The sequence below is a fragment of the Loxodonta africana genome, chromosome 24 (genome assembly GCF_030014295.1).
Source record: "Loxodonta africana isolate mLoxAfr1 chromosome 24, mLoxAfr1.hap2, whole genome shotgun sequence".
Taxonomy (NCBI): Eukaryota; Metazoa; Chordata; class Mammalia; order Proboscidea; family Elephantidae; genus Loxodonta; species Loxodonta africana.
The window spans coordinates 34,890,703-34,903,751 of NC_087365.1; the positions used below are offsets into that span (position 1 = coordinate 34,890,703).

The 13,049-nt window shown below is 40.2% G+C and overlaps 1 protein-coding gene across 4 annotated transcripts in view; it reads right to left on the reverse strand.

Annotated features, from left to right (window-relative positions):
* Nucleotides 1–13,049, reverse strand: part of CPNE1 (copine 1) — a 38,157-nt gene that overhangs the window by 12,334 nt on the left and 12,774 nt on the right. The window lies entirely within an intron of this gene.

Consider the following 13,049-nt stretch of genomic DNA (forward strand, 5'->3'; position numbering starts at 1 on the left):
ACCATGCTGGTTTGTTTTGCACAGATCTGTCTCCTTTTCTTTCTCATTGGAATTACCAACTCTTTAGAAGGATATCTTTATAATTTGCAGTTTTCTATCATATGAAACATATTCCCTTTTAAATTATCTAATCCACGGGACTATTAACCTCTTCCAAATCTGGTTTATCTCCTTTAAAATCTAGTTCTAAGCCTACCTCTTATTGGAGATCATCTGTGATTAAAACTCCTGCTTTATGTCATTCTATCATCCTATATCCTTCGAACTCTAAATCAGTCTCATTTGCTTTTCTTCTCCATCCAGCTGCTGTGGAGTCGATTCTGACTCATGGCAATCTCATGTGTGTCAGAGTATAACTGTGCTCATAGGGTTTCTAGTGACTGATATTTTTAGAAGTAGATCACCAGACCCTCCCTCTGAGGTGCCTCTGGGTGGACCCAAACCTCCAACCTTTCAGTTAGCAGCTGTGCATGTTAACAGTTAACACCACTCAGGGATTCACTTTTCATCTGATGCCATCATGATTAACACTTCTGGACTTAAATTTTACAAAACCTTATTAAATATCACATCCAAATAAGTCAAGAGAAATCTTAGAAATTGTTATCATTTAAGTTTCTTATTTTTGTAAGAGATCTTGCCAGGTCTTTGTGCATCCTCTTCTGTCATCAGTATATCTTACCTAAAACCAGTTGCCACTGAGTCAATTTCAACTCATAGTGACCCTGTAGGACAGGATAGAGCTGGCCCATAGGGTTCCCTAGGATCAGTTGGTGGATTTGAACTACTGACCTTTTTGGATAGCAGCCATAGCTCTTAACCACTGCACTAACAGGGCTCCATATCTTGCCTAGATGTCTGTAATAGCCTTCTAACTAGTCTCCTTGTTTCCACTCTAAATTCCTTCCAATCTGTTCTCTGTAGTAAAGTCAGAGACCTTTCCTGACTCTAATCCAACACTCTAAGACAAAACCCAGTTTCTCATATATAGGTAGTCTCAGACTTATGACAGGGCTCCATTCCGACGACTCTGTCTTAAGTCAGTTCTGACATTAAGTTGAATATTTAATTTTTTTTATTATCAGTATCTTTACAAATCTGATCTTTGTCTTTGGGGGCTGGAAACATTACATATGAACTTACACAGATGATGACATCTGCAAATTACACACTGCAACATCCTCTGTAGGACATATTACTAACACAGTAAGACGCACACACAAAAAAAAAACAATCGTTTTAAGTGTAGTTCACAGTAACTCGGCTACATCATAAGCTGGGGGCTACCTGTATTCTCTCCTGGAAAAGCCTCCTTTCTTATATATTCTTCCACAGCAATCTGATGTAATGGACAAGAGCATGGGTTCTGGAAGGTGACTAGGCTCCAAATACCAGCTTACTCCTTTCTAGCCAATATACTCCACCACAATGATGTCCTACCTATGTAACTTGGGCAAAATACTCTCATTAAGCCTCAGGTTCCTCAGGTGTCAAGTGGGGATATTATCTATTTTCTGAAAATTAACTTAAATAATGCATGTAAGGTGCTTGGCACAAGGTCTGGAACTATTACCATCCTTCAAACATTACTCTCATATATATGCCCCCCTTTTCGCGATCTCTCCAGCACTCAAAAACTTCCTGTTTCTGGACTATTATACTCAGTCTATACCACACAATTATATTGTCAGTTTCCAGTTCCTCGCCTGTCAAAGATATGACAAACTTTTTGGAACAAATGCTGCTTCAGCATCTCCTATATCACATGAAGACCTGAGCACGTAATGGGAATTCAAAACACGTGAGGGAAGTTTGCAGCAGTGTACTGGAACAGGCTTGTAGAGCTTGCAAAAGTAAATTGTGAAATATTAAGGAACTGTTTAAGCAGATGGCAACAGTAAAGGTTTGAAATCACAGAATTAGACAAATGCTAAAAATTAGGGTGACCCTTCCCCTCCCCCACAAGCCAGTTTATCTACACACAACAGTTGACAGAGAAGAGGGAATAACTGGGCTTCAAACCGGTTCCTTTGGGTTCTAACCCCTGCTGAGAATTTGTACTTCTAACAAGTTCCCTGCTAAGAATTTGCATTTCAAGTTCCCAGGAAGGTATACATTAGAATCACGTGGGGATCTTGTTAAAATATAGATTTTGATTCAGTACATCTGGGGTGAAACCCTGGCGGCATAGCTGTTAAGAGCTGCTAACCATAAAGATCGGCAGTTCAAATCCACCAGGCACTCCTTGGAAACCGTATGGGGCAGTTCTACTCAGTCCTATAAGGTCGCTGAGTTGGAATTGACGTCACAGCAATGGGTTTGGGTTATATCTGGAGTGAAATGCAAATTATTAGCAGGGAACTTGTTAGAAATGCAAATTTTCAGCAGGGGTTAAAAAAAAAACCCAGAACTGGTTCAAAGTGCTGCTGTGCTCTTCATAGATTTAAAGATCTTTTTTCCTGAGTCCAGTTAGATCCAATTCTATACCAGGTGAGCTGGGATCATTCATCAGTCCTTCAAGCCCAGGAGTTACACTAACCTCTTCCACTCTGAACAGCCTAACCAGGCACCAGCATTCAATTTCCATTAGTCCCTTGCCCGCCCCAGGTAATGACACAGAAGTTGCAGAGATCCTTCAGTCAAAGAGCACGCTGCAAGGAGGAGGAATACAGTATCAAAGTTTCTGGGTGGCGGGATCACTCCTTCAATAAACCAAAGCCATGATCGTGCTCCTGTTGCCTACCTTGGCATGCTGGGGCAGCCCAAGATGCTGGATCAAGACTTGAAAGCAAATCACGTAATCCTTCATGTTTTCAATGGAGAAATCACTATCTGATAAATCCACTGATTGAAAAGACAAACTATTCCCCCACCCCACCATTCTCTTCTTTCTCTGCCTCCCAGAGAGCCATGAAGACAATTTTTCTTATTCCTGCTTCTCTCTCAAACCCAGGGATTTTCCAAATTTATACTGGCATCCCCAAGGACACTTCTCACAGGTCAAACCAAGCCAAAAATGCAAATCCTTACTAAAAAACAACACATCACCTTTATTCATACATACGACTAACCAAAAAACCCACTGCCATGGAGACGATTCCAACTCATAGCGACCCTATAAGGCTATTAAGATTGTGTTCATGAATTAAACTTCAAACAATAATTTGGTTTAGATCCATGTACTACTAAAAGTCTGGCTACCAAGCAGTATTTGGCAAAACACTGCAAAGTTTAAAATGTGCCTGTGCACACTAAAAGTGAAAAATGGGAAAAGGCAAAGATAGGAGCCACAGGTTTCCAATTCTGCTGTAACGTGTGAAGGTCAAGTTTGGAAGCCACTGATCCAACCCCAACACCCCCAAAGACTTATCCAAACACAACAGAGAATTCCTGAAGGAGCAGGAGAAAAGCGGGATGCAGAACTCAAATTCTAGTAAAAAGACCAGACTTAATAGTCTGAGACTGGAAGGACCCCAGAGGACATGGCCCCCAGACTCTCTGTTAGCCCAAAACTAAAACCATTCCCGAAGCCAACTCTGCAGAAAAGATTAGACTGGACTAAACCCCCAAAAAACAAACCCACTGCCATCGAGTCGATTCCGACTCATGGACTATGAGACCTAAATTAATACTGGTGAGCAGTGTTTCTTAGCTCAAGGAGACATATGAGACTATCTGGGCAGCTGTCTGCAGGCGAGATGAGAAGGCAGAAGGGGACAGGAGCTGGTGGGATGCACATGGGAAATCCAGGGTGGAGAGGAGTGTGCTGTCACATCAGAGAGAGAGCAATTAGGGTCATATAACAACGTGTGTGTAAGTTTTTGTATGAGAGATGGATTTAATTGTAAACTTTTGCTTAAAGCACAATTAAAAAAAAGGAAAAAAAAATTTAAAGATATTTTCATTGCCCCCCCCCCAAAAAAAAACTTAGCAAAGTTGAATATATCTAACCCGTGCCCAAATCTTCAAAGAGAACCTAGCTTGAAGAGCACTGGATATACGGAAACAAACTAAGGATACATGATCTTCAAGCAGGACAGGACTGTATCGAAGTGGGAGGAAAGGGAAGTCTTTCTCTGCTGAAACGCTGAACATACTTACTCAACTCCTCCACATACTTATCTCAAAAGTCCAGGTCTCACTATGCAACAATAAGGTTGGCTGTAGATGCCAAGAAGCGTTATCAACCAACAGGTCATGCTGTCTGTCTGCCCCTCTACACTGTACTTGGGAGTTGGTGAACTGGAGAGACATTGGAGTCAGGCTGGAGCCCTTCTCCAGTAGGCTCAGGACCCTGACAGAAAAACACTGCCAGTGGCCTCCTGCATCTTCCCAAAAAGTCAGAGAGGAGCTCTGCCTCTGGAGTCATGCAGGTAGTCTATGACTGAATAATCTCCATCTACCCCTCAGTCAGAAACCCTGGTGGTGTAGTGGTTAAGAGCTATGTCTGCTAACCAAAAGGTTGGCGGTTCGAATCCACCAGGCGCTCCTTGGAAACTCTATGGGGCAGTTCTACTCTGTCCTATAGGGTCACTATGAGTCGGAATTGACTCGATGGCAACGAGTTTTTGGGTACCCTCAGTAGCAACGAGACCTTGACAAGTTGTTTTGCTTCTCTTTCCCTGGGTTTCTCCATCTGTAAAGTGGAGATAATACCAATTTTACAGGATTATTGTAGGGATTAAATGAGACCAACTATGGAAAGTGGCCCCTACCTGGTACTAGTGCCAGTGTGTTAGATGTTCCTCTTTTTGGGGTTCACAAATAGGTGAGTGCACCCTTGGATCCATTTGCAGTTATCATTAACTGCTTGTTGGTTCGTGGGATCCCAAGAAGGAGGCCTCTGGTCTCCCTGCTCCACAGGACCTAACTGGCAGGTCAGAACAGCCCCCAAAGGGGGAAATGAAATCTTCCCTTTTTTTTCTCTCTTGGTGAAGTTTAAAGCTGCAGTGTGGGTAACTATAACACTCAGAAAAAGCAGCAGGGTAGTGGCCTGTGTTTAACATTCAAATTCACTGCAGATTTCCAGAAAAAAAGAATGGCTGGATTCGCAGACTCACAGAAGTTTAAAAGTGGTTAAGAGATTACCTAGTTTAATCCTTTTTTGCAGAAGAAAACACTGAGGTCAGAGAAGGGAAATGACTTGTTCTGGGTCACATAGTAACTAAGTGATAGAACCATGACCTCATTCCCTGAGAATGTGAATTCTATATCCACCCATCTTAGCAGCAGCTCACATCTTGCAATCCAGTCCACCCTGAAGTCCACTTGGTCACTAAAACAGATGTGAGGAGGTTCATGTGGCCTCCCTCCATACCCTATCTTACTAGCCTTACACACAGACAGAAATTAATTCTGCATCCACCACACTTTCTCCCTATTTGTCTGACTGCTGGGGCATGAATGGAGGAATTGCTGAACTCCACATCTTAGGAATTCATCAAAGGGACACATTTTACATAATAAGTATGAACAGTGCAAATAAGGTAGGGTTTGCCTTAAGAAAATGTGATTTATATCAAAATCTTCAAAGAACATGTACTGGCTAGTCAGTTCTACCCACATTCTGCTCCAATGGAATCTACACTCTTTTAATAGACCCCTGTCTCTCTACTGTCTGAGACAACAGTACTGGATCACCCTCCTAAATATCTCCAGGTCAGAGGCATTGCCAAGAACTTCTGCATCTCCAGAGTGTAATACAATATATGCCTGAAGAACTGAGTGACTAACAAAAGCGGCACGCCAGACTCCTTGGAAAAGAAATCTAACAATTTTTCATAATGTGAGGCCCCCCACCAGGATTCACTTGTACTTAGGAGATCAGATGGGTTGCTCTTCAGAATTTGCATGTTAGGGGCAACCAAGACGAAATTAAAAAGGAAGGATTTCAACGATACCAAAAACAGCAAACCTGTTGCTGTCAACTCCATTCCAACTAATAGCGACCCTATAGGACAGAGTTGAACTGCCCTATTCGGTTTCCAAGGAGCAGCTTGTGGATTCAAACTGCCCATCTTTTGGTTAGCAGCCAAATTCTAAACCACTGTGCCACCACAGCTCCATTTCAACAATAGGGGAACTATATTATAGCCACAGACTGGTTTACCTATTTGCCATTGTGTTCGGATTCGGGGATTCTAGTTCTGCTGCTTTTGGTGCAGGACTGATTTTACAAGGTGAAACTGTCACCTAGCTAATCTCCAGTGTGGGCTATGAAAAAGGTGACTAAGGCAGTTCTCTTGAAAAAAACTGCAAACACAATAGAAGTGGAAAAGTCAGGAGAAATGCTCAGAACAAAATTTAATCAGGACTGAAAAAATGCAGGTAGAAAAGGCAGCAAAGCTAGAGGAGATAGGAACAGGGAAGAATTTTTTTTTTTAATATTCTAAATTTGTGTTGCTCAAAAAATGGTAGCTCCTGGCCATATGTGACTATTGAGCACCTGAAATATATTTAGTTCAAATCAAGATGTGCTGTATAATTTTATACAGATTATGTTGAAATAGTAGTATTTCAGACATACTGGGCTAAACGAAACATTAATTTCATCTGTTTACTTTTTAAATGTGGCTACCAGAAAATTTTAAAATATATATGTGGCTCATATTTCTATTAGATGGTGCTACTTAGATGTGACAGAAAAAGGGAGCTTTCTGTTATTCTAGGAGTCTAAGAACTGCACTGTCCATATGGTAGACACATGGCTATTAATTACCACATGAGTACAAATTAGAACACGTTCATTGGAGAAAGTTCTTCTGGACAGAGCTGGTCTAGAGGATTAAACTAGGGCCAAGGGGTAGACATTTCATATAGAAAAAAGATAAAACTGTAACAAATCTAAGGAGCCCTGGTGGTGCAGTGGTCAAAGTGCTCAGCTGCTAACCCAAAAGTTTGCAGTTTGAAGCCACCAGCCGCTCCGCAGGAGAAAGATATGGCTGCTTCTGTAAGAGTAAAGATTTGAAAAACCTATGGGGCAGTTTTACTCTGTCCTACAAGGTCGCTATGAGCAGGAATCAACTTGACAGCAGCAGGTTAATGGGTAACAAATCTATCCTAAACTAGAAAACATTATCAGGCAGTCAACTGTGCATGTAAGTGGTTATACTGGGGAAAGCTCACTAAATTCTGGAGTGTTACTGAATGTCTTATTATAGCACTTGTTTATAAGTGGTATTTAGCAATTAGTCAAAAGATTACTAAAGAGACAAAAGGTTCTATCCCTATGCTGGGCCAGGACACCCGCAGAACCCTCACTGCCTGCCCTGACAATTCAGCTCAGTCATGCCACTCAGACTGCAGGCGGCCATCAGAGAGAGGCTCAACATGAGCTTCCAGAGCAGGCCCATTTTAGACAGTGCCACCGTGTTTTCTCACACTATTAATCGCTTTATTACTAAATTGCTGTTTTCTCTCCAAGAATCTTGGTTAGCTTACACATTTGTTTGTTTCAACCATCATTAAGCAACTAGCCAAGGCCTTGGTGGTGTAGTGGATAAGTGCTATGCCTCCTAACCAAAAGGTGAGAAGTTTGAAACCACCAGGCGCTCCTTGGAAAATCTATAGGGCACTTCTACTCTGTCCTATCGGGTCGATATGAGTTGGAATCGACTCGATGGCAAAGGGTCTTTGGAAGCAACTAGCCAGGAAAGCTTCTACCCAGTTCATATGGCATATGGGGAGCCCTGGTGGCACACTGATTAAGAGCTTGGCTGCTAACCAAAAGGCCAGCAGTTCGAATCCACCAGCCACTCCTTGGAAACCCTATGGGAGCAGTTCTACCCTGTCCTATAGGATCATTGAGTTGGAATCACCTCCACGGCAACAGAATGATGATGGGGTACATGAGAATGGTGACTACACACGACTGAGAACTTATGTAATTTAGGATTTTAAATTCTTGAAGGACAGACAGTAAGTGCCAGGATGCACAACTCTGCTCAAAATTTTTATTGTGAGTATGGGACATAACTATGGCTAAAGCTGTAGATCCATGAAAACTTGTGTTAAAAACTCAAAGCCAATAGATGTTTCCAATCCCATTAAGTAGAAGGCTTTGAAACCCATCTGTTAATCCAACGGTCAAAGCAAAGGTAACTGGCAGTATCTGTTTCATTAAGCCCTGGTGGCGCAGTGGCTAAGTGCTCAGCTAACCTGAAAGGTCAGTGTTTGAACCCACCAGCTACTCTGAGAAAGATGTGGCAGCCACTTCTATAAAGATTACAGCCTTGGAAACCCTACAGGGGAAGTTCTATTCTGCCCTACAGGATCATTGTTCCAGCAAGTAGGAGTAGCATTAATCTTTCCACTTTAGCCAGATTTTTAACAGAGGGACTCTACTGGTTCCACGGGCCACACCACAGAAGAGAGTTAAAAATAAGGAAGTGACCACCCCTGAATGGCAAACCCATGTTCGGGAGAGTGAAGGGTGTCATTAACTCACTCCTCCCAAGCGGAACAAAACAAAACAAGGACATCAGCAGAATTTACGGCAGTAGTATACTTTTAGACCCCTTAAGTCACTGATTTTCTTTACCCTTCTCAGGCCTTTCCCTCTATGTGGGGAGTAACAGGTGACTCATGGTGGCACAGTGTGGTTTTTACTCACATTTGATATGTAGCACAAATATTCACTCATCAAGAGCTATGAGTGAACTATCCCCTCCCCCCTTGAATAGGAGGCTGGGACTACGTGGATGGCAGTGAGTGGGCTTCAGTTGAATAACTCATAGTCCTGGTTACTAGCAGATCTACTATACAAGCAAGGGTACAAGAGAACAGACTTAAATGAAGATGGACTTAAACTCCAAGAGCAGGATATTTGAATACAGTATAGCTCACTCTTGGGATGAGTTAAACTCATTCAAAGTCTTCGGTTTTGTTCATACTGAATTATGTTCTCTTGCTGGTCATTGCTCCATTTTCCCCAGATAGTCACCCCTGCCTTCTCTCAACGTGGAATGACAAGCCATCAGCTGATTAGGAAAAATGACTTTAAACTATTAAGTTACTAAGGTCAGAACGGTCAGAGCCTAGATGTCTGGAAAGAGCTGAGGTGCCAACTCATGCTCTACTGTGCCGGTTACTTTTCTATAGCTGCTGTGTGCAGAGTCTCTATGCTATAACATTCAATAATTTCACTGGGTGGAGGTCCCTGGGACTTGACAGAATTCAAGAAATAGTGCTGAATGGGATTTTCCTCAGTGCTATTTCCTGTCCCCAGACTTTTTTTTATTCTTCCCTCCCTGGGGCTGGAATGCCTACATCAGGTGGCCTTTTGGCCCTTCTGGACTCTGTAATAGTAGAGCAATACATAGAAAAACAATGCTACCTCGGTTGCTCGTTGCTAGTTACGTTGATCCAGAAAAGGATGCTTGTGAGATTCTCTGGCACACAGTAGCTTCAAGTGCTGAGAATAAACCCAGGAACAGCACAGTAAAGAATTAACATTTACCTGAGCAGGCACCAACTGCTGATCAACTTGCTTATGTTGCTGACCAGAAGAAAGAGGCTTCTCAGAACAGTCACAACAACATCACAGAATTGTGCCACCACCAGAGTACTCTTTCCAAAACATTTTACAGTAAATCAATGTGATCAATCAGATTTTACTCTAAAAAGACTAAACTGAAACCAAGCAATTTTTGAATAAAAAAAGATAGCCCTGAGTTTGGATTCAATAACATCCCATTAAAAGCAAGCTCTACTTCTGGGGGTGGGCAAGAGAATGGTAGTGATGCACATAATTGATAAGCTGTTTTTTGATATAAACCACTAGAAAGCAGACAACAATGAATTATAAAAGTGAGTGAGCTTCCTGAGCGAGCATGAAAACAAAAGACGTATTACCACAGTTCATTCATTTCAGATGGTAAGGCTATTCTGGATCTCTGTAGGTAGTAATTTTTCAAATGCTTAGTCAAACCTTGATAATTTTAAGACAGCTCAGATATTACCTGGAATAATTATGGCTGATAGAAACCCCTTAAATTAAGCTGAGTATTCAAACTCAAATACAGGCTACACTTTTATGATAAAGATAAAAACTATAAACATTTTCCAAGAGCTTTGGTTATAAGCAACCATCCACTAGTTTCTTTGCAACTCCAGTATAGATTTAAAAAAAAAAAAAGGTGGACGTGGGGGACACTAGAATTTACGGAAACTTTTCATTTGTTAACTTTCTCTGTAGAAGTACAAACGTGAAAACGATAAAATCAGGGCAACAATGTCAGAAAGCAGCAATGTTTTTGATTTCTCTCCCTTCTTTCCCACCTCAAATACCTCACATACCAATGCAAAAACAAACAAAAAGAGAAAAACAAAGCTTTAAGGGTGTGTGCAATTGACAACCTAAGGACTTCTTGCCCTGCTTCCTACTGCAATCAGTGTATATTCACAGCCCCCTTTAAAACTCCTTCTGTGAAAAGGAGCAGCTGGTTTCCAGTTCTTTCTGAATCCACATAACGAAGTAGCTTGCTAACAAAACACACATAATAAAATTAAATTCTGAAAAGGTGGACACCATGGGGTTTGACCCAGGATCAAGTTTCCTCCCTGCTTTTCCAGGTGTCCTCTTCTTTCCATACTTCAGCATTAGCAGACAAGGATAAGCAACAATTGTTACTACCAAGACCACCAAATCAATCTTTCCAAAGGCACAAGGTATTTTCCAGAGTTAAAAAACAAAAAACACCCAATAATGTTTTAAGATGGTGACTTCACATCCCCATAGGAAGCGCAGCTTAGAGCTCAGTACTCTTGTGCATTTAAAGCATTAAAAGCATCAGCCTGTTTATTTTGTGATAAGTTTATTGAACAGTGTTAAAGCCTCCATCTTTATAAATGAAATCCTCTGCTGAAGGGTGCCAAGGCAGCATTTGCCGGCAATGTTCAGGCTATATTGGCAATGAGCCATTTTACTGTTTGGATTCTAAAGTTTGGACTACTATAGAACTGCCAATAAAACAATAAGTGTAGCAATTTTGCAAAGATGGGAAATAATTTTTAAAAGTGATTACTGCCAGAAATTCTTTCCAAGATTTGACTAGCAGCAATTTTACATTTTCTTTACTCATTTTTCAAATATTCTTAAAATTAATTAGTGGATTTCTTAAAATTTTTTACACACTTGACCCACACCTATACAGTCACAGAACCCAGTAATCGGAGCCTGTAAGGCCTTCATGCAACCTTAATGTTACCCAAGGTGGCTATCTCCACCCAACGTGTATGTGTTTGCTCACTTCCATACGCAGCCCTAGGTTTTCATCCAGTGGGTTAAGACTGACCTTAACTACACTGAATATTACTCTGTGAAATTCTGAATAAAGTTTTCTAATGGAATTTTCATTGTTGATGCCAGGACAACTTAAGAATACAAAGCTAATAACTTTCACTCAACTCTGTGTTACATTAAAAAAAAAAACCCACTAGTGATTGTACGAACTATAGTATACACAGAACACACCTTTAAATTCTGCTGCGAACTAAATGTTTCACTAAAATTCAGAAAATTTACAAATTATTTATAAAATACATTTTGTAGATTTTTCTTATTCCTTTAAACCAAAAGAAAAATAACACCAATAAAAACTCAGCATAGGGGAGAGAAAAATAAGCCTAAAAGATTCTCTTCCATTAATGTAAGAGTCACCAAAAGCAGACAATAAAATTTACACAGAAAATTAAAAATATCATGATAGTGTTTACAGATGCACACAACTTTAAGCAAAACTTTACAAATCCTTCATACCATACAAATCGAATGAGAAAATAACGTAAATTCATTTCCATCCCAAACCTACTTCTTGTGAGAAAATTTGAAGAGGGATATAAGAAGTTTCACAGAACATATTTTCAATAATTTTTTTAAAAAATGAAACTCCCAATACTCAGAACAAGATAAACAATGTGCTTAGCAGTTAGCACTGTTAATAAGTCTCAGATACACAAAAATCAAGTTCCAGAGGGCATAGCATTTAATTACATTTCACAACAAAAAAAGTACTGTTGTGATTCAACCAAATATGAAACATAGTTCTCTCTGATTTCTACACAAACCACTATTTTATTTACTTTGATGAACAATTAAGTCAGGTATTCCTTTTCAGCATTTATCTAAGATGTAGAAATAACAAAGTAGTTGCAATAAAGTATATGAAATATTTAATAAGATGCACGAACATAGAACCAAAATAAATTGTGAAAAAAGACTTTCATCTTTAAACAACTCATTTTTCTAAAATGAAAATTGTCAGTTTTCCAATGAGAAAAAAAATCTATAATTGAAATAAAAGACTCCCAAGAAGCGCTGACGTTTTTTGCACTCTTTGGAATGAGAAATGATTACTTAACAGAAAACTTAAACAGCATATACAAACATCATAATGCTTTTTAAATTGAAGAGACAATGTATCTAGGGATCTGTCAAAGCAAATTTGTATTAGTGAATTATCCAAAGACCCACAACGCAGACACCTCTTCTGTGAAAAGTCCGAACAATCCTTTTCCCTAAACAAAAATCCTGTACTGTCACACCTCTAAGAATGTAGTATTGAAAAGGCTTTCCAAATCTTATCACACAAATTAAGCTGCTGTCACTCGTAAGCTCTAAATTACACGACGCTTTATTTCAGTATTCCCCTGACTTGCAACATCAAGAAGGCACTATAATTTTTTTAATAGGAAGTACTTGTTTAAGAAGGCTGCCCCTTTATGAGTACATTGATTTGCAGAAATGTTGGGGATGTTTCAAACCAAAACAACTGGGCCATGCAAAAGACAAAATTTGTTTTTCATGATATCTTACCAATCTCCCACTCTGTAGGTTTGTTAAGAACATGACACATCTTAAGGACATTTTAACTAAGAAGGAAAGTAAACCTAAGTAGTGCCTTCTGTGCAGTGAGCAGGATGTTTTAAGGCTAATGTTTTCATGACAAGGACACTTATCAACCAGAACCTATGCGGTCCTCCTCCCTTAGTGTCCCAAATGTCAAATAAAAGAGTATGAAAGGGCAAGGGCCTCAATTCTCTCCCCTCTA